At 41.3% G+C, this 23,306-nt stretch overlaps 1 long non-coding RNA gene across 1 annotated transcript in view; it reads left to right on the top strand.

Annotated features, from left to right (window-relative positions):
* The first annotated feature begins 564 nt into the window (after positions 1 to 564).
* The window catches only part of LOC311518909, a 37,114-nt gene continuing 14,372 nt past the window's right edge, over positions 565 to 23,306 (top strand). The window contains exon 1 of the long non-coding RNA XR_014711137.1: positions 565 to 669. This is a non-coding gene — a long non-coding RNA (uncharacterized lncRNA). The remainder of the gene's footprint in view (positions 670 to 23,306) is intronic.

Genomic DNA, 23,306 nt, shown 5'->3' on the forward strand with positions numbered 1-23,306 from the left:
AAAGAAGCAGAAGCAGTGGAACACAAGAAATTTAAGAACAGCTACAAGCCAACTGACCCAGCTTGTGGTGTGTGTGTGTGTTTATCTTGTCTACAATTGGGTTTTCAGACACTTTGGAGGAAGCTTCACCCGTAAGTCATAGTTTACTCTGGTACACTGCATGCACACTATGCATATGTACGGGGAGACTTTGGCAAACCAGTAAAGTGCCTGAAACCACTGTGGCTTATTGCTAAAAGCAGCCAAGTCAGCTGTAAATTGGCCATTCAGCGGTTTCAGTTTAACCAAGGCAGGAGGGGAGCAGGTTTTTTGGGTGCCACCCTGCGTCCTTCCTGATAAGAATTGTGTTGAAGTTGCTGATACATGCATCTTAGAAGAGGAGGATGTGCCCTCAGGAATGTCTATTGGGGCCTCAAGGCTGTAAACTCTGGAAAAACCCACACCTGGTTAATCGATAATCAGAAGGAGCCTCTTACTTGCCCAGGGGAACTGCTTGCTTAACAAGTTTTCTTTAAGGGACATGTCATTCTATTACTAATGTATAAATAAGGGGGAAAAGTTTGAGGAGGTGGGACTCTTCAGGACTGGACTCTCCCTCTGGATGCATCTTGTGTTCCCCACCGGCAAACGGGCTGCCGCTGTGCCACTCGAGAGCCACACTCAGCTTTGGTAATTATCAAGGGGTGTTTTGCTAACCTGTTGCAGATATGTGTATAAGTGCTTGAGACCAAGTAAAGTTTAGCTTTAAGTGAAAGCACGCTTGTGTTGTCCTGTTTGTGCCAGCCATCTATCGGTCAGACTGCCGTGTTTCCCCTGATTTATTTCCTGACACCACATTGCACAGAGTAAAAGTTACCAAGAGCTTTGGGTTGAAAGAACTCTGGGTAACAGAATTTGGAGGCCCCAGCGAGGATTGGTAGAGAGGAAGGAGACAGATGGTACAAACAGTTTGTAGTTTGTCCATTGTAATAGGAGGTAAAAGATGGCGGGGTGGGGTTGCTCCCTATAAGTTCCTGTGTCACAGTTCGTGAGTTCATTTATGGATACATTCCATTACTGGGACTCAGAACTCAGGCTGATTGCCTACTCAAGTGGAGAAATTATGTCCAGAGACAGGGAACCAACTCCAGGACACAGCCCCAAAGATCAGAGCTGCCAGACCTTAACACTCTGCCAATGACACCGTGCAGAAACTGGAGTCCCCCAGATGGACCTGATTCTGACTGGCCATCAGGAAAAGTCCATCTGTCTTATTGGGAGTGGTGAGCACTGTATGTGTGTGAATTCTGTTTTGGGATTGTCAAGGTTCCTCCCCCACTCTGAACTCTAGGGTACAGATGTGGTGACCTGCATGAAAACCTCCTCAGCTTACTTTTACCAGCTTAGGTTAAAACTTCCCCAAGGTACAAATAAATTTTATCCTTTGTCCCTGGATCTCCACTGCCACCACCAAACTCTAACTGGGTTTACTGGGAAACGTAGTTTGGACACGTCTTTCCCCCCCAAATCCTCCCAACCCTTGCACCCCACTTCCTAGGAAAGGTTTGGTAAAAATCCCCACCAATTTGCATAGGTGACCACAGACCTAAACCCTTGGATCTGAGAACAATGAAAAAGCATTCAATTTTCTTACAAGAAGACTTTTAATAGAAGTAAAGAAATCCCCTCTGTAAAATCAGGATGGTAGATACCTTACAGGGTAATTAGATTCAAAACATAGAGAATCCCTCTAGGCAAAACCTTAAGTTACGAAAAAGACACACAGATAGGAATAGTCATTCTATTCAGCACAATTCTTTTCTCATCCATTTAAAGAAATCATGATCTAACACGTACCTAGCTAGATTACTTACTAAAAGTTCTAAGACTCCATTCCTGGTCTATCCCTGGCAAAGGCAGCATAAAGACAGACCCACAGACCCTTTGTTTCTCTCCCTCCTCCCAGCTTTTGAAAGTATCTTGTCTCCTCATTGGTCATTTTGGTCAGATGCCAGCAAGGTTACCTTTAGCTTCTTAACCCTTTACAGGTGAGAGGATTTTTCCTCTGGCCAGGAGGGATTTTAAAGGGGTTTACCCTTCCCTTTAATTTATGACAGGGATTGTTAAGAAATAGAGGTTATATAGTATATTACTGTGTAAGGCTCTTTCACTGGTAAAAGACCCCATAAACCCACAAAAGATTAAGCCCTGAGTCCACAGGGAAAGGGAGTTTGCTCAGAGTCCACAGGGAATGGGTACTTGCCCTTAGCCCATGGAGGAGTAGAGCCCAGAGCCCATGGAGGGGTAAGGTTAGGTGCTTTTTGCCTGGAGCCCTAGGAACTGGGGAAAAGGTGGGTGCCCTTGAATGTGTGAGTAACAGAGAATTTTGTGCGGCTAACGAATTTGGTGGAGAGAATGCAGGCAGCCTAAGGGCTTTTGGACTGAACTGATAAGAGTCTAACACCGTAAACAATAGCAAAGTACCTGTGCCTTCTGTCAGAAAGGGTCGCTACCTATCTGGCAGAATAGCCACCCCAGAGCAACAAGAGAGAAAGGGAACAAAGAAAAGGGACCAGGAGGGGTGGGGGCTAGTTGAGGAACCCACCCTCCTTGCTAAATGGTTAGTGGGACAAAGCCTGTGCCCAAGGGAAGGGGCGGTTCAGGGAGGAAAGCAGGATCAGGCCCAGACAAGCAGGCAGGCAACAGATAAAGAGAGTGAGAAATTAACTCTGCAGAGGCTGGAGGGAATTAAGCAGTTGAACCTTGTACAAATGTTAACAGAAAAAGAGTTATAGAAAAAGAATTCTTGGTTTCTTTGCAGCCATTCTGAAGGAAAAATGGGCCCTTTTCCAAAGGAATGTTTGTAAATAAGCCAGGCAAAAAGACAATCTGCTTTGAATCATTTGACTGAACAATTTAGTCAAATTTGCCAAAAGAACATAAAGGGGTTTCTACTGGAATTTACCTGACCCCAAATATATACCAATGTAATCTATGTACAGCTGTGTAAAAATTAAAGCAGTGTAAGGGATGTGAAGCAGAAGAGCATGCTTGTATCTGTGTGTGTGTGTGTATAGATATACTGTGTAAGTGTGTGGAGTGTTTGGGACCAAGGCCGGCGCTCCTGGCTCGTGAAACTCTGTTTTGTGGGTTTAAGATAAATTGTTTTTTTGGTTTGGTTTGGTTTTAAATAACACCACTAAAAAGCCATCTGAATCTTTCATTCAAAGTTGCAAAACTGAGAAACACTTGTTTGCCAGACAAAGGTGACTAGTGTTGTTTGGCTTTGGTATTTAGCATTTAACCCTTAAGATGCCTCAATGCTTTATACAGTTCAATATTTCTTTTAAAGACCAAAGTCCTGGCTGCAGCAGGGCAGTCAAACCCAGGAGAATGGGGAGAAATTCTGGATCCTTTTTTTTGGTAACAAAATAGCAGATAAGAGCTGTAGTATAAGAAGTTAAAAAGAAGACACTGCCCCTCTGGAGCAACAGCAGGGGTGAGGTGCACAAAAAAAAAGAAGCAAGGTTAGAAACACTGAGCCTTAAGGTGGCTCTGAGTAATCAAACTGTCACTTTGATAAAGGTACATGAAAACTCTGTGTGAGCACAAAAAAAACTGTTACACCTTATGTAAAAATTGATATGGCTAATATAATGTTATAGAAGTTAAACTATGAAAGGAATGTGCATTTTTCCCAGGACAGGTGCAGTGTATATTGTAGAAGGGGTAAAAGAAATGCAAACAAAACATGCTACTTAACTAAAATCCTATTAGGGCTCTAAAGGGAGCTAGAGTAGGTTGTATTTTGTTTTTCAGATCACTGTGTGTTTTGGAAGTAGAAGTTGAAAGTGAAAAGAAATCAAAACTCAGGTGGAAGTTGATTGTGTCCCCTTTTCAGAAAGGGTCTCTGACCTGCTGATGGCTTTGGATCCAAAAGCAAGCCAGAAAGCATCTGTGGAAATTCAAAATACCTTACTGATAGAGCATGGTGGGAAAAGAAGTCAAATCTAAAAATAAGAGAGGGACAGGTTAACCCTAAGTAGGAAAAATATTCTTTTTGTGTGTGTATGCAGTGCTGAAATCTGAAGTTTTCAATAGATTTGATGTTAATATTAAACATTAGGATAAATTTAATGTTAATAAATACCCCTGTAACAATGGATAGTGTGTATGATTTTTGAAAAAACCTAAAAGGTCATATGGTAATGATACTTCTCAGTTATTACCTGTGAATACACTTAAAGCTTAGCACAGCTTCTTTAACACTTAAAGAATATTGCAAACTTGGTCTGCTATATAAGAAGAAAAACTGAGGTACATCACCTCATGAATTTAATAACTGAACAGTGGGATAATTTCCCCTAAACCCTTAAAAGATAGGAGCCATTGAAACCTAGCCTGCCTATAGAACAAAAACACAGGAAAGTATGGGGGTAATTCCTCCGTTTTGCCTGCAACACGGTCTTGGGATCAATCAGGCGAGGTATTTCCAGTAGAGATAAGGAGGTGTTAGTACCATTACACAAGGCACTGGTGAGACCTCATCTGGAATATTGTGTGCAGTTCTGGTCTCCCATGTTTAAGAAGGATGAATTCAAACTGGAACAGGTACAGAGAAGGGCTACTAGGATGATCCGAGGAATGGAAAACCTGTCTTATGAAAGGAGACTCAAAGAGCTTTGGGTTGAAAGAACCCCAGGTAACACATATAGTGGCAAAAATCCCCAGTGTACATAAGGCCTTAGTATCACCATTCTCCTCTATCATTATACCCCTTCAATCCCTTTCTTCTCCAGAAACTAGGTGTTTCTTAAAGTCTCGCTTTTTTTTTTCTTCAATGACTTTCCCCTGGGACTAATTTTTTACATGTAGTACCTTTTAACATCAACTTGTTCTGTCTACTTTTTCCTGTGTGCTTTCAGGTTCCTAGTTTTTAGATTGTTCTGTAATAATTGGTTCAGGTAGGATTATTAATAATCAATGAGATGTCAGCTACCCGAGCTCTATTGGGTTTATTAAATCAGATTGCTCTAACTAAAAATAGAACTGCAGGATGCAGAAGGTTGGTAGTCACCAATCTAGGGTCCAGGCCCGTCAGCTCATACTGGTCTGGAGTGGTTTACAAGTATACAGTTTTTATAGACTGCTTGTCTACCTCTTTCTACAGCTTGCGGTTATTTCATAATTGGCACCATCCAATCACCATCAAATGTTACCCTTATGTTTCATGATCTGGACAACATAGGATTCAAGCTTCCAACTTAACATACTTACAAGAACTCATAACATTTTGGCCTGCTAAACAATAAAGACAATATGATGGTTAGCTGTGTAATGCTTTTTTTTGTTTTTAAACCAATGATTTTGTTTTGCTCTTTGCAGTCAGAATAGCCTATGCATCTGCAAAACATATTCATTTCTTGTCGTTTTAGTTCTCTTCATTTGTAATTGTCTCCAATGAGTGAAATAACAAGCACAAAAAAACCTTAAGCAGCTATTTTTTATATTTTTATAGGTCATGCCCTAGACATATTTCTATTTCTTTTAGGGCACCTCCTACATAAGTTTAATATGCTCAAAGCCAAATATACTGCTTGGCTCCCTGACATAACTGTGAGGGATCCTGGAAGCTCAAAAGCCCTAGTTTATTAACCTCTTTGGTGGTGTAAAAATGTACTTCTCACCTCCCCATCTCTGTCAATCCTTTCTTGAAATTTGAAAACAAGTATTAGCCTCAAAGTCCTTATTTCTTCACTAAGAACAAAACCAATTCCCTTCCTGCATATTTTTCCTGACCTGCTGTAATTGTTGTTGTCTTAAACATGAACTCCTACAAGGTACTGATATCCTTCTTCTACTATAATGACAATGTACAGAACTCCAGAAGGACACTGGCAAGTACCTTATACAGCAACAACATAAGCACTGTAATGTTGTATTCTATTCCACTGGTAATAAAATCTACAGTGGTGGTAGCATTATCTTGTTTGCTTTTCTCCCCCCACCCGCATCTATTTATATTTTCAATTACTTTTGCCTTGTTAAATTTTCCCAATGAGTGTGCTGCATGATTTAGAATATTCTCATGTTGCTTTCTGATTCCTTTTTAAATTATTGAGCTTTTTTCGCAATTGAACTTCATTTGCTTATCTGCTACTCTGGTCCAACTCTTTCAAAGCTTAGTGATTTTTTTCTTATTATTTGTTTTGTTTCTGCCTTTAGTATCCTCTAGAACCTTGGCAGTTAGGGTACTGTAAATCACATGAAAATTGTGTAGTTCTAAATTTACGCACACAGTCCTAAAATTGACTCATCGCAGACCCCTTTCCAACTTAAAAAAGTTTCCATCTATAGCTCTACTTTAAACTTTAGTCTCAAACCAGTTTTTTATCCAGTATCCTATTTTACCCCTTATTCCATGGCTCTTTACCTTACACATTAATCCCTAGTGTGCAACCTTGTCAAATACTTTTGTAAATCTGCATATATTATGTCCACTAAATTCCCTTTATCTCTTAGCAGTAACATCGTCAAATAGCTCCAAAAGGCTAGATAAGCATGACAATCACGTGCAGAATCCATTTTTGCAATCCATAATCTGTACTTCTCCAGGTGTTGTCCTGCAAAGTTCCTTATGAAATAGTTTTGAAGATTTTTCTCATGTTAAATTAATATCTAGAGTTTCCTGTTTTAGTTACTTCTGATCACATAAATATATTTCTGAAAGTTTCTAGTTTGAGAATTTCTTTTCACTAAAAGAAATGTTTTAAAATGTCAGAATTTCACTGATTTCTCCCCCCCCCAGCCCCCACTCACATTTTTATCATTCTTTGGAGCAGGTTATTACAGTCTGGTGTGTGTTGCCTAAGCAGACCCTGTACTGAGAGTTGTGGTAGTGACTTAAGCCAAATATGCAAAGTAAATCTGTTGTTTGTTATCTATGTTTGACCAAACTTGATAGGAAGTTCTGGAATTACCAGGCATTAAAACTTGGTTCTTTTTAGTACAGCTTTTTTTATGCAAAAATCACATACAAAAATCAATTTAATAGGTGCTCTTTTTTGGGAAACATTTATAATTAAAATGTTGGCTAATTCTTCTTTATCTTCTCACACTTTTGCAGAAGATGCAGAGTTCAAAGGGCCCCAGTTCTGCTTTATGCAAACCCCAGTTCTGCTTTATGCAACATGTTATCCCCTTATTTCCACACATGCCTTAGACAAGATGATCAATACATTCTATGAGTCTGTCCCAGTCAATCATGGAGAATTCATTTCCTGCCCCCTGGGCCTCCTCTCTTCCCACCCCCTTTCTTAAATAATTATTGTAGACACTTATGCACATGCAGTTCCCATAAGACATATTTATAAGATGCAAGATTCTAGAAGTATTGATTCTGAATAAGATATGGGGTCACAGAGGATAAACAGCTGAACCTTAGTTTTCAGTGTTAGGCTGTAACTAAAAGGGCTAATGCAAGCCTTGGATGCATAAAGAGGGAAATCTCACGTAAGAATGGAGCAATTGCTTTCATAGAATCATAGAATATCGGGTTGGAAGGGACTTCAGGAGGTCATCTAGTCCAACCCCCTGCTCAAAGCAGGACCGATCCCCAATTAAATCATCCCAGCCAGGGCTTTGTCAAGCCTGACCTTAAAAACTTCTAAGGAAGGACATTCCACCACCTCCCTAGGTAACGCATTCCAGTGTTTCACCAGCCGCCTAGTGAAAAAGTTTTTCCTAATATCCAACCTAAATCTCCCCCACTGCAACTTGAGACCATTACTCCTTGTTCTGTCATCTGTTACCACTGAGAACAGTCTAGAGCCATCCTCTTTGGAACCCCCTTTCAGGTAGCTGAAAGCAGCTATCAAATCCCCCCTCATTCTTCTCTTCCATAGACTAAACATCCCCAGTTCCCTCAGCCTCTCCTCATAACTCATGTGTTCCAGTCCCCTAATAATTTTTGTTGCCGTCCGCTGGACTCTTTCCAGTTTTTTCACATCCTTCTTGTAGTGTGGGGCCCAAAACTGGACACAGTACTCCAGATGAGGCCTCACCAGTGTCGAATAGAGGGGAATGATCACGTCCCTCAATTTGCTGGCAATGCCGCTACTTATACATCCCAAAATGCCATTGGCCTTCTTGGCAACAAGGGCACACTGTTGACTCATATCCAGCTTCTCGTCCACTGTAACCCCTAGGTCCTTTTCTGCAGAACTGCTGCCGAGCCATTCGGTCCCTAGTCTGTAGCGGTGCATTGGATTCTTCCGTCCTAAGTGCAGGACTATGCACTTGTCCTTGTTGAACTTCATCAGATTTCTTTTGGCCCAATCCTCCAATTTGTCTAGGTCCCTCTGTATCCTATCCCTACCCTCCAGCATATCTACCTCTCCTCCCAGTTTAGTGTCATCTGCAAACTTGCTGAGGGTGCAATCCACACCATCCTCCAGATCATTTATGAAGATATTGAACAAAACCGGCCCCAGGACCGACCCTTGGGGCACTCCACTTGATACTGGCTGCCAACTTTGACATGGAGCCATTGATCACTACCCATTGAGCCCGACAATCTAACCAGCTTTCTATCCACCTTATAGTCCATTTATCCAGCCCATACTTCTTTAACTTGCTGGCAAGAATACTGTGGGAGACTGTGTCAAAAGCTTTGCTAAAGTCAAGGAACAACACGTCCACTGCTTTCCCTTCATCCACAGAGCCAGTTATCTCATCATAGAAGGCAATTAGATTAGTCAGGCATGACTTGCCCTTGGTGAATCCATGCTGACTGTTCCTGATCACTTTCCTCATTTCTAAGTGCTTCAGAATTGATTCCTTGAGGACCTGCTCCATGATTTTTCCCGGGACTGAGGTGAGGGTGAGGGTCCCTTGGTATTTGCCGCTGGTGTGACTGCTGCTGGAATAGGTGTCCAGTTTTGGTGTTGACAATTGAGGAAGGTTATCGATAATTGGAGAGGGGTCAGAGAAGAGAAATGAGGACAAGAAAACATGACTTATGGTGATTGAACTCCTTGAGCCTATCTATTTAGCTTTACAAAGGGAAAGTTAAAGGGTGACTTGATTACAGTCTATATTTGGGGAACAAATATTTAATAATGGGCTATTTAATCTAGCAGAGAAAGGTATAACAGTGCAATGGCTGGAAGCTGAAACTAGATAAATTCAGACTGGAAATAAAATGTAAATGTTTAGCAGTGAGGGTAATTAACTATTGCAACAATTTACCAAAGTTTGTGGTGGATTGTCCATCACTGGCTATTTTTAAATTTAAGTTGGATATCAATGGTCCCTTTTAGCCTTGCAATCTATGTATGTATGGCATATTTCTAATGGCAGGCATAATTTTGTGTTTGGGATCATTTTATCTTCTGTATACATGAGGATGCAACAAAACACATAAAAATAATCTTTTTGTGTGTGTGTCTCTTCCACTGTGGGTACTTTGCCTTATTTGTGGGGTGGGTATGGTACCTCAAAAGTTGTGATCTTTGTCTTCCTATGCCTGGGTATTAGAGTCAACCCCCCACCACCCAAGCAGAGGATAATCACGTATCAAGTCTATGTTGTTTATACAACAGATCAGGAATCTTACCAGCTCTTCTAGGCAAAGCATGTCCAGATAGCTGAGCTGTGTACAGAATGCCTTAGGAAGCACAAATCCTTCCCCAAGCAGCCCAGGGCAGTTTTCCCAACGTTGAGGGAAAATCCCAGGCTATGATAGGCAACTGAGAAAAGATCTAGGGTGGATTGCAAGTCAGCCTCGGTGTGCATGAGGGTGGCACAGTCATCAGCACACTCAAGGTTGGTAATAGCAGTCCTGGTGATCTTAGTTTTAGAATGAAGACACCGTAGGTTGAAGAGCTAGCCATCCGCATGATACTCAATCTCAATTCCAAAAGAGAGGCTGTCACGAATAATAATCAGGATCACAGCAAGATAGATGGCAAAAAGGGTTGGGCAGTAACACAGCCCTGCTTAACACCAGTACGGATGGTCAACAGGTCCATCTTCAACCCATTACAGAGGACAGTTGTGGCCATCCCATCATGAAGTAGCCTGAGAAAGCGAACGAACTTCAATGGACAACCAAACCTAGACAGAACATTTCATACTGCTTCAGAATTGATAGAACCAAAGGCCTCAGTTAGGTCAATATATGCCATAAACAATGACTGGTGTTCTTTTCAATACTTCTCTTGGATCTGTTATGCAAGAAAAATCATGCCAGTGGTGCCTCGAGATGGTCTGAAACCACATAGGGATTCCAGAAGGAGGTCTTCAACAAGAGAAGATGGATGGATGGCCATGGCCAGCAGGATCACTTTACCCATGGTCAGAACATATGAAGCAAAATGTGAACATTCCAAGTGGCAGACTTCATTAATCTGTCCTGAAAGAAGAAGTGCAGTAATAGCTAGAGAACTTGCAAGATATGACATTGATATTGCTGCCCTAAATGAGATCCATCAGGCAGATGAAGGCCAACTGAGAGAAGATGGAGGTGGCTATACCTTCTTCTGGAAAGGAAAGTCATCTGAAAAGAAATTCATGGGAAAAGTCATCTGAAAAGAATGAGAGGAAAGTCATCTGAAAAGAGATTCATGTATTCATGGGATTGGGTTTTGCATGTTTATCAAACCAGGCTTTTTGCTCTTTTTGAGCATCCTGTAGGTTTTCTTTAGCAAGGGCTAAAGAGGTTTGGAGGGTGTTTTGTAGGTTGGTTACAAAGTCCAGAATGTTAGTTCCTGGAGAAGGTGTAAACCCTTCCCACTGCTGCTTCACCAACTGTAATGGCCCCTTAACCTCACGGCCATATACAAGATCAAATGGTGAAAACCCTAAACTGGGATGTGGTACAGCTCTGTAGGCAAAGAGCAACTGCTGCAACACTAGGTCCTAATCATTGGAGTGCTCATTTACGCATTTACATATCATGGCCCCCAAAATTCCATTAAACTTCTCCTCCAGGCCATTTGTTTGATGATGGTAAGGGGTGGCAACCAAGTGATTCACCCCATGAGCTTCCCAAAGGCTTTCCATAGTTCCTGCCAGGAAATTAGGTCCTGCATCTGTGAGGATGTCGGAGGGCCAACCTACCCTGGAAAAATGTCCGTTAGTGCCTGACACACACTTTTAGCTCTGGTGTTGCTTAGAGCTACTGCTTCCGGCCATCGGGTGGCAAAATCCATGAAAGTCAGTATGTACTGCTTTCCTCTGGGTGTCTTTTTCGGAAAAGGACCCAGAATATCCACAGCTACTCGCTGAAATAGAACCACAATGATGGGAAGTGGCTGTAGAGGGGCTTTGACCTGGTCTTGGGGTTTTCCCACTCTTTGGCACACTTCACAAGACCAGACATAGATAGAAATATCCTTGCCCATTCCCTCCCAGTGGAATGACTATTCCAAATGGTCTTTAGTTCTGTTCACCTCAGCATGGCCACTAGGATGATCGTGGGCTAAGTTTAATAGCTTTACCTGGTAGTTAGTTGGAACTACCAACTGTCTCTGAGGATGCCAGTCTTCATCTGCTTCCTGTTTGGTCTGGAACTGTTCCCTTGATGCTGGAGACATCAGTTCCTCATTGGATTGTGGACCTAGGCTTGGTCCCTCTGGAAGCGATGCAGGTGATGGGGCTGTTTCCATTGACTGTGAACTGCTCTCTGCTGGTGCACTATGTTGGGGTTCAGGCTCCGGCTGAGCCTCTTGTGTAGGGTTATCTGTTGCTGCTGGTGCAGGTTCGGTGGGGCCCTCTGGTGTTGGGGTTGCAAGTACTGGATTCAGTGCTGGCAATGGTTCTGGTGCTGGTTGTTCCGCCGGTTCCGGTTCTGGGACTGGCTCTGTCTGGGTCTCTCAGACTGGATCCACTACTGCTGTTGCAGACATTGGCATGGGGTCCGATTCCATCACCTCTGACCGGGCCTGGTAGAAGATTCCGGAACAGAGCAAGGTGTGACAGCTTGCTTAGCCTGGTTGCAGGTGACCATTCTCACCCTCTTGGCTAGCTTCACATGATTGACCAAATCTTCCCCCAACAGCATGGGGATAGGATAATCATCACAGACTGCAAAGGTCCAGGTTCCTGACCAGCCCTTGTACTGGACAGGCAACTTGGCTGTAGGCAAGTCAAAAGAGTTTGATTTGAAGGGTTGAATCATCACTTGGATCTCCAGGTCAATTAAATTGGGGTCCACTAAGGAAGCATGGATAGCTGACACTTGTGCTCCGGTGTCCCTCCACGCGGTGACCTTCTTCTCGCCCACACTCACAGTTTCCCTCTACTCTGATGGTATCTGGGAGGTATCTGGGCCTGAGGACCTCTGGTGTGATTCTGGTGCAATGAACTGTAATGTGTTGGGGTTTCTGGGGCAGTTGGCCTTTATATGCCCCAGCTCTTTACATTTAAAACATCGTCCATCTGACGGGTCACTGGGGCGAGGTGGGTTGCTGGAGAATGGTGTGGCGGGATGATAAGGTGTCTGGAGTGTTCCTTGGTGTGTAGTTGGGGCCTTGGGCTGCCCTCAGAGTAGGGTGTGGTCTGAGGGTGTCCCTTCTGATATCCGCTCCAACTGCAACCAGGGTTGTTTCTCTCTCCTCCCTCCACCCGTTTTGTTCCAGTTTGCCCCACCTCTTTGGAGGTCTGTGACCGCTCGTATTGATCAGCATAAGAATCAACACTTTCTGCTGAGTCCATTTTCTTATCCCATAAACACTGTTTTATTTCCTCCTTGGACATATTCAGGAATTGCTCCTGAGCCATCAAATCACACATTCCCTCAAAGCTAGTTACACCCCTTCCTTTGACCCATTTATCTAACAGATCCTTCATCTGGTTTACATAAGCCACATTACTTAGTCCAAGTTTTCTCTTAAGGGCTCTAAATTTTACTCTGTAAATTTCAGGTGTAACTTGAAATTGCTTTAAAACCAAATCCCTGAATTTATTACAGTCAGAAGCCTCACCAATAGGCAACATATTGAATATGTCCAGAGCTCTTCCAGTCAATTTTGCGACCAATGTGGTCATCTTGTGAGCTTCAGGAATTTTATGGAGTGTGCACAGTCTCTCAAAGGTGAGAAAATATTCAGCAATATCACTGGATTCATCATACTGTGGACATAGTTGCTCCCATTTGTGGATTGTTGGGGAAGGATTGTTAGGGTTATCCAGTATATTCTGCTGAGCCTTTGCTTTCTCCATCTCCAGTGCATGCTTCTACTCTTTTTCCTTTGCCTTCATTTCTTTTTCCCTTGCCTCCATAGCTCTTCTGTGGGCAGCCTCTTGGACTTTTTCTGCCTCTTTCGCTGCCTCCAGTCTGGTTAACTCCAATTTGTGTTGTGCCTTGGTTTCTGTCATATTAGCCTCTCTGTTTTTAACTAGCCCGAGAGTTAGAAAGAAAACAACAAAACAAAAGAAAACAAACAAAGAAACAAAAAAGCTTGGCATGTCAAAAAAAATAGGTTGTGCTGTAACTGGATACCTATGTTCTCTGATAGTGATTGTCAGCCTACAGAAAAATCCGTAAAAAACAAAAACAAAAACTAACACCCTTGTCTCCAGGCAAATAGACAGAAAAAGCCTCTAGTTGCTCTTAGCTAAAAAATACCTCTTCAGGTCTGTGAAGACTTGTGAATTTCCCTGCAGGAGGTTAACTACCCTGCCTTTAGAGAAATGGTCTGTAGCCACGCACAGATGAACTTTAGAGAAAACTCAAGCTCACAAAAGACAATTCCCTTTTGTCTCTGCTCTGGCCCTCAAGCAGAGACAAAAAAACTCTAACTGCTTTCAGTTTAAAACCTGCTTTCCAGCAGCCCAAAGGAAAAAAATTTCCTTTTTTAAAATCTGTGCTTCTGGTTCAAAAAATCTCAAATTGATCTCAAAATGATTTCAAGTTAATCTCACCGCTCTGCCACCATGTCAAGGTTCCTTCCCCAGTCTGAACTCTAGGGTACAGATGAGGGGACCTGCATGAAAACCCCCCTACGCTTATTTTTACCAGCTTAGGTTAAAACTTCCCCAAGGTACAAACTATTTTACCTTTTGTCCCTGGATTTTATTGCTGCCACCACCAAGCGTCTAACAAATATAACCGGGAAAGAGCCCACTTGGAAATGTCTTTCCCCCCAAAATCCCCCCAAGCCCTACACCCCCTTTCCTGGGGAAGGCTTGATAAAAATCCTCACCATTTTGCATAGGTGAACAGAGACCCAAACCCTTGGATCTTAAGAACAATGAAAAAGCAATCCGGTTCTTAAAAGAAGAATTTTAATTAAAGAAAAGGTGAAAGAATCACCTCTGTAAAATCAGGATGGTAAATACCTTACAGGGTAATCAGATTAAAAACATAGAGAATCCCTTTAGGCAAAACCTTAAGTTACAAAAAGACACACAAACAGGAATATACATTCCATCCAGCACAGCCTATTTTACCAGCCATTAAACAAAAGGAAATCTAACATATTTCTAGCTAGATTACTTACTAACTTTTTATAGGATTTCTGAGATGCATTCCTGATCTGTTCCCGGCAAAAGCATCACACAGACAGACAGACTCTTTGTTCCCCCCACTCCAGCTCTGGAAGTATCTTGTCTCCTCATTGGTCATTTTGGTCAGGTGCCAGTGAGGTTATCTTAGCTTCTTAACCCTTTACAGGTGAAAGGGTTTTGCCTCTGGCCAGGAGGGATTTAAAGGGATTTAAAGATTTACACTTCCCTTTGTATTTATGACACAAGACCCTGATGTAGTGAAAATATTGCTCTGAAAATCTAACCTTTGAATCCTATGACAAAGTTATGGCAAATATTCAAGAAAAATGTTCAACCCATATTTCGATGAGGCTTTAGGGATTGGATACTCTCTTTAAATGCCATGTCCAGATGATACTTTGGGTAAAATGATCAGAAAAGGGCAGTGATAGTTTGGAGCATATATCTGTGTCAAATTATGAATTCCATTTTGTCTTGTGAATGCCATTTATAATTGTAACCTTCATTGTGGATAGAGCATCCATTTTTATAGTAGTGGCTTGACACCTTGTGAACAGACTATGTCTGAGATGCTGTGACAAAGCAGTTAAGGGCCATCAACATTGTTCCAGTATGGAAGAGTGATTCAATGTTCCACCAGCAGAGCTCTAGATTTTGAATGTCTTTCTGTACAGAAGGCTGGCTGGGGAAAGGGTCTGCAGTTCCTCAGCAACAGCACATAGGCAGAAAAGGGACAGAGATGGGCTTAAAAGGTGGCTGCTTCTCTAAGCAGGAGGCTAGTCCAACAACATTTGCAGAAGACCAGGTCAAGCAGACAGGAAGAGCTGCCTGGTCTGAGTACTTGAACCAAACCCAGGACTCCCAGGGATGGTGAGGACACACTGAAGGAGATTGCGCTGAGTACAGGAATTTTTTGTTTTCCATAGACCTGTAACTCCACCGTTTGTTTAAGAGTAAAATTGTTTGTGCTTAAGACATTTCTTTGCTAGGCCTGTGTTTTCCTTGTTTTGCTGCCACATTGTCCCTCAAAGCAGTAACTAGGAAACCAGACCTCCTTCAGCCAAATGGACTTTGGGGGAGAACATGTCCAAGTAACTCAGGGTTGGGAGGTGGGAGCAGATATGGCACTGGTGGCTGGACTACAGGATTCCACTGACAGAGGATGGCGTCAGACATAATGTCGACACCTTGGGAGAGATCCAAAGTTAGGAAGAGTGACCAGACTCAGGGGGCTTAGAGGAACATGGGATTTGGTGAATGTATCAAAGCACAGCACACTGATGTCTGTTCAGAGAAGGGGACTGGGCCAGGTTGTGATGAGCTATATATGTAAACCAGCTATACAGGAGAAAATACTCTTACATTCCTCTAAAATGAGAAGAACATTTAACTGAGATAAAATGAGCCATTGGTGACGCATGCCATCAAAATATTTTTAGAGTAGTTCCAGTGAAGAAAAAATGATTCTATAGAAAATGGCTTCTTGGGGTTAAAATTATTAGTCAGACCAAAAATTGAGCCTCAGCCATTTTCAAATACTTCCTAGTATCAAGAGTGCAAAGCAGGTAAAGTAATAGTTCTCTGGAACAGAGGGTTGCACCCAGAAGTTTAATAATTAAAATCTGTAATTATATATGCAAATATATATATAAAATCTGGATCCAAAATCCAGGGCTTTCAGATCCTGGAGTTTAGTTCACCCCATTACAGAACAGGGCAGCCAACTGTAAAGTTTAGGTTTAACAGCTTTGCTCTTTCCTTATTTTTCCTCTAAAGTGCAAGGGTCTCATAAGTGGCCCAGTGATACCTTTAATCCTTTGGATGTGAAAGTCAAGTCAATCCAAAAGGGAGTTGGAAAAGATTGTGGGATTAGAATATTTTCCTGAAGCTAAAGTTACTAGCAATTGTATGGGGATAGGAAAACTATATTATTTAAGTTGTATAAAAGTAGCTGGGCTGGACACTAAGGATCAATGGCAGGGGAGGGCATGTATTTGTGTCTAAGGAGTATGACTCCTCCTTCCAACACCTGAGATCAGCTGTTCTGCATTCTTAGTGTGCCTCCTCTAGAGAGTGGTGGGTCCTGTGGCCCGTCCCCTGTCAGAGTCCTTCATACTGCCACACCAGGAGCTCACATGGAGGTGGGATCTGTGCCTTATTAGGATTTTTAAATATATGGAATTCATAAAGCTGAATACTTGCATGGATTATATTACAATTACACTCGTAAAAGTACATGGAAAATATGGTCACCTTCTAATTTGGAAATGCTGTAGAATAGAAGTGATTTCAGTTTTTCACCCTACATCCAAACATATATGGTTGAATTCCGTGGTCGTTTCTGACCATCTTGTGTTTGTTTCTGATGTCCATGTCACACTGGGTCCTCAATATCTCTTACCCTTTGTAATGCTGATTGGAGTTGTGCTCTTTGATCACCTGGTAGAGTCATAATGCATCGTTAGGTATCAGGAGAATAAGTTAAACCTTTTTTCAGGGAGCCATCCAGATACACTGTGCATATATCTAGGATTGGTGCAATTTTTCTTTCTTTCATGTAGCACTTGTCATCAATCTTTTGCAAGCAGAAAGTGAAAATGGAACCTGTTATCCATACCGTAGCATTTGCTGTAGCGCCTACAGACAGCAAATTTCAGCTCATTTCTCTTAAGCACTAGGGCTTTTTACTTCACTTTTTGATAACCAAAAGCTTTGCTTTATCTCTACCTGTCATACAGTCCAGCATACAGATTTGTTCATTAGATTTTCCTTCCATCACTTTAAGGAACCAAACTATTATTAAGAGTTAGTTTTAAAGAATACCTTCATCTAATCCCAGCTGTGTACAGAATCTTCTAGGCATAGTGATTGTCAGAAAACAGTAGCTGTACAGCAATCTGAAAAAAATGCAGTGAGGAAACAGAAAGGATCTGTCCTAATGCAAATCACAAAACAAAGAAACATAGGCAAGGCTAAAAATGCAGGCCAATTCTCTAGGCTTGATTCCACAATCCTACAGTCAATGGGAGTTTTGCCTAAGTAAGAAATGCAAGATCAGGCTTTCTTGCCTTATTGCCTGAGATGAGTGCATGATTCAGTATCTGGGGAGAATGAGGTGCATTAAGGTCAGTATCACCCTTGACTCTTGCTGTCTTAGCTCCAAATTTCCTTACTTCCTACAAGTTTCCACCAAACCACTAGCATTATTTATATGTACCTGACTGTCTATTTGAGCTAGAGAGACAAGATGGGTGAGGTAATATAATTTTTGGAACCAACTTCTGTTGGTGAGCTTTTTCAAAAACTTGTCTCTCTCACCAACAGAAGTTGGTCCCATAAAATATATTACCTCACCCCCCTTGTCTCTCTAATATTCTGAGACCATCTCTGCTTTAACAACATTGCACACAACAATATTTGAGCTAGAATAATATTCAAAAAAGAATATTTTATATGACTTTATTTTTGAAAACTATGCCTTGTTATATTTACTTCACATACTGATTCCTCCAAATTACCAACTGAATACACGATTACCTTCATGGGTAACAACTGCAATTTCAGGGTTTTTTAAAAAATGTGTTACATATGTGTTAGAAAAAAACCTCAGATTCTTCTCATAGGTTATAACAACTCCAGAGGAGTCAAGATCTGATTAAATCATAACAGCTCTCTTTAGCCAGCACAGTCTCTTGTGTCATGACCTACTTAGAAACTTTAAGTTCATATAGTGACTTGATAAACAGCAATGGCTTCTCTGGGGCTGTTAAAGCATATTTGGTCAGTATAGGTCTCTCAAATGTATAGCTCTTGCTAAATATTTATTAGTTTAAAAATATAAATTAAATATATTTGTAATAATAAGAGAAATAGAAGTTTAGGAAGAGAAATGAAGCAAGTTCCTAGTACAGGCGTAATAAGAATATTTATATTATACAAAATTTATAATACTGAAGAACATAGAAATTATCATTTGGGATCACACCAGGAACTTATCTAGTCCAATGTTCCATCTCTGACAGTGTCCAATGACAGATGCTTCAGAGGTAGGTGCAAGGAAACCTGAAGTGGATAATAATCGAAAAGTTGTCCATAGGGTAATGAAATGTATATAATATTCCACATAAGGCTGTGCCATTGATAATTGAGTCCATTTGATTGTGGGAGCTCTGGTTTGCTATTTACACACTTCAGATACAATGTGGCAGTAAAGTAAGAATAACACTAGCATAATGTTTTTAGAATTTTCAGTTGCTTCTACTGCCTAATATAGTGTTGATTTTCAGAGTGCTTTTGCACACTACCCTGAGGTTTTAACCCTGAGGTTTTAACTTTTTTTTTTTTTTAACATTTTCAAAAGCACCTAAAGGCCAGATTTTCAAAGGTATTCAGGAACTTAAAGATGGAGATAGGAGCTTTGTGCAGGCACCTAACCTGCTTAACCATACTTGAAAATCCTAGTAGGTCCTTACCTGCATATTTAGGCAGCTAAATACCTTTGACAACCTGGACCTAAGTGATTTAGGAGCCTAAATTATGTTGACTTTCAGTGACACAGGACCAGACTTTTAAAGGTATTCAGGTTGTTGGGAACACTGGGGCATGGCCACTAGGTAACTCGAGGGGATGGAAGACCACGAGTGTCGATGAAGCCCCCTCGCACTAGGCCCCTGTGTCCTTGCCCCCCCCCCCTCCTGCCTGGAGGCACTCGCAGCAGCTCTGTGTGCTAGGCCCAAGTGTCCTTGGCCCCCCCACCTGGAGGCACACACAGCAGTTATGCTGAGAATCTGCAACAGTATGTTGCAGAGTCAGACTGCCTGAAACTAAGCAAGGCCAAACAGGGGAGATATGGAAGAACAATGCTGAATAAAGCAGCTTTATGTATAGTTTAACAAATGATACAGAGAATCAGGGAACTAGCTGGGAACTGGATTGGCTGGCTATATGGATACTTGGAGCAGCTTGCTATTGGATAAGTATGCTGGGAAAAAGGATGTATAAAAGCCTGTGTAACTTCCTGCTCTGTTGTGCAGGATTTGAGATTTTATTCTCCCTGTACCTTTTTGCAGCTGCAAATAAACTTTTCTGCTTCTCCACCCCGTTGTGATTATTGGGTGTAGCACACCGGGTAACGAACCACTCCAGCTGTTGTTCAGCCTCTCGGCACTGGGTGCCGGCAACAAGGTGCTTAAAAATGCAGATGGGTACCTATTGAGATTTTCAAATGAAATAAAAGGGCATTATCAAATATGGTAAAATAGTTTATAAACTATCTGGTTAGATCATAGATAATATCCCAGTGTTTAAGGTTGTCTGTTTACAGACTCATGAGAACTGTATTATGGAGATAAATAATAATTTTATGTATTTGCATTGTAGTAGTACCTGGAAACTATAATCTTGATTGGGGCTGCCATTATGCTTGGTTTTGAAAAACAAAATCTCAACTAACAATTTTTTCCAAAATGTTTTGACTACAAGGGATAAACCAAGAACTAATTATTTGAAACGTCAGTCTACATGGATCAACGCAGCTTTGCAAAACCAAATCCCACATCATCTCCATTTTTGCTTATCTTTACAGCCCATCCATATAAACATTTATCCATTACCAAAGTTAAATGTAATTTGTCCTCTTGCTGCTCAATCCTCATGGTGTTGAAAGTCATCAGGATTTTCTCAAACTTTCTTCATATGTTCACTAAAATAAGTTTGTCACCTGCAAATTTTGGCATCTTCCTATCCACTTCCTTCTTTTAGACATTAATAAATAACAGAGGTCCCGTTGATTACCATTCTTCATATAATACACACTATTGTTTAGTCATGTTCCTAAACACTATAGTAACACTCTAGTAAGCAATAATCAGGATTCTGCAACAGTAGAATTCACCTCTTTCTGTAAAATCGTGCTCCATAATTTAACCTTTTATTTAAAATAAAATGTTTCTAGTCCTTATGTTTGCAAAGATAACCTTGAGAATGTTGACAGCTGACAATGATATTTGCACAAGTCTGCAGACAGCTTCAATTGCTCTAGGAGGTATGAACTTACCCATTCATCTCAGTACTGTGCTAACTCTGAAACTTGATATCAATTTAGATATCATCAGTACAAAAATCTGTGGCATATTGAAAACTGAGAATGTGCCACAGCTGACAATAAATTGAATTTAATATTAAAATAAATAACACAGGAGCTACTTTATTGACTGTAGTTTCTGTTTTCATGTTTAATTAAAAGAAACCTCAGTTTTGAAAATCTATTTGCAACTGAGGCAGAATTTTTGCTAGAGCAATGCAGAATCCTGGGACCTTGCTGTGAATTTATGTCTATCTTGCCAGAGAGTACATGGGGGTCATGGTAACAATGTTTCCAACTATGAATGTAGCATTTTTATAAGTGATGAGACTAAAGCTAATTGAAAGATGTTAATGACATTATTTTGGTCAGAAATGGCGTCTTTTTGAAAATAGAAAAAAAATCAGAAATCATAATTTTTAAGATATTTTGCACTTTTGATGAAACTCAAAATTTTCAGTTTTTCCTTTTACCCCTTTGTTTTTTTCTTTCTCATTTTTTCACAGACAAAATGGGGGGGAAATGGTGAAAAGTAAGATAAATGAGGAGAAAAAGAATAGTGTGCCTTCTCAAAAACCTATGGAATTAAAGCTATTTCAAAATTGTTGATATTTTTGTCAAAATGCTTTTTTCTTTGTTGACCACCTCTACATGAAATATGTCACTATTTACTACTTTTCACCATGAGGAGCTATTATGATTGTCTTTCTTATTGTTAAAACCTTATTAAATACTTATGGCTGCCTACTGGAAATGCTCCTGATTACACTTATAATTCTGTATTATTTGTACTGACAAAAACTAAGTGCATAATGTAGGATGGTATTTGCTTAGTAAATCACAATAAATTCTTTTCAGAGTGAGGAGTGTATATTAGATCTCACTGTATCTTTCAGAGGTCCATGAAGCAGCTATATGTGGAAAACTGCCAAATTATCTGAGCCCACAGATGGAAACTATGGGGTCTCTCCCCACAGGGAGCCAAAATAAAGGTCCTTGCTAGGAATTCCTGTTCAGCATGGCCAGCAAGTACTGCTACTCACAATTCAAGCTTAATTTTTAAAAAGGTAAATTTCAAGGCACATCTTAGCAAATATTTTAGCTTGTTCACTAATACTGAACATTCTCCTTTTTCTGTTTCACAATGAAATACAAGCAGAAGGGCTTCTTTTTCCCCTCACACTTCTATTCAACCTCTTCTCTTCCTCCCTCCCTCCTGACACACTCTCATAACAGCATCCTTACTGAGACTCAAGTAGAATTTTGGCCTTGGCCTTCGCAATTGTACAGATGTTTCAAGTAGCAGCTACATAATATTTCTTTGTGGCATAATTATTCAAGCTTTTAAAGATCTTCAATTTCTGTGGTAGGATCATTATAGTCCTGTTCATCTTTCAGGCCATTATTTCAATTGAGTTCCAAAGCAACAATACAGTGGTTGCAACTGTGTAGTCAATAAATATCTGAAGTGAACTGATCAGAGCTTGAAATTCCTGCCTTTCATTTATATATATATATATAGCTTCTAAAACCACAATGACAGTTAATGCTGATGAATAGTTAGTAAATAGCTTTGATGATGCACGTGGTAACTGCCCACATTACTTTACAAAATGGACAATAGCCCCATTAACAAGTGATTTGCTTGAGCTGGCAGTGTTTAATCATATTTACAACACAATAGAACTTTGCTTCTCTTCAAATGACAATATTCACTCCAATGCAATGAATTGGTATTTTTTCATGCTTTAAGTTTTTATTTTTGTAGTGGCCCACTCATGTCTTGTTTGTGAAATCCTTAACAAACATCACATCCACCACAATCCCTCCACTGCTGAGAAGACAGCTGTACAGTCCCTGAAATCCAACCACCAGGTAGTGATCAAACCAGCAGACAAAGGGGGAACCATTGTAGTCTTCAACTGCGATAACAACATCAGTGAGACCAACCAACAATTCTCCAACACCACCTACTATAAAGAGCTCAAAGATGATCCCACACCACAGTTCACCCAGGAATTTAAGGATATCATCAAATCCTTCTCCAAACAACCCCAAGGGAAACTCAACAACTTTGTCCCTCACAAACCCACCCCAGGGACCTTCTACATGCTTCCCAAAATACACAAATGAGGGAACCCAGACAGACCCATCATATCTGGCCATAACACTCTTACTGAAGGAAAACTAGTGTCATGCTGTCTGGAGCGACTCATGAACATGGGTACTAACCTTAGGGTAGACTACCACAAACCAGGGCAGAACCCCCAAATTGGTTGTGTGTTCTATACTTAGATTTTACCAGTGGTGAGTTGGAGTTGGTTCGCACAGGTTCGCTAGAACCGGTTCTTAAATTTAGAAGCCCTTTTAGAACCCATGAGGGACAACTGGTTCTAAAAGGGCTTCTAAATTTAACAACCGGCCAAAAGTGGCGCCTTAGGCACTGACTCTGTTGGTGCTCTGGGGCTGGAGCACCCAAGGGGAAAATTTGATGGGTGCAGAGCACACACCGGCAGCTTCCCGCCCTGCCCCGCACCCGGCCCCAGCTCACCTCTGCTCTGCCTCTGCCTCCTCCCCTGAATGCGCCACCCCGCTCTGCTTCTCCACCCCACTTCCCCCCCACACTTCGCGCGGGAAGCCTGGGAGGGCTGAGAAGCAAGCAGCGGCTTCGCGCTCAGGCCCAGGGAGGCGGAGGAGGAGCGGAGGTGAGCTGGGGCGGGGGGGCGTGACGGGG

This window comes from Lepidochelys olivacea (genome assembly GCF_965140295.1).
Source record: "Lepidochelys olivacea isolate rLepOli2 genome assembly, chromosome: 3".
Classification (NCBI taxonomy): Eukaryota; Metazoa; Chordata; order Testudines; family Cheloniidae; genus Lepidochelys; species Lepidochelys olivacea.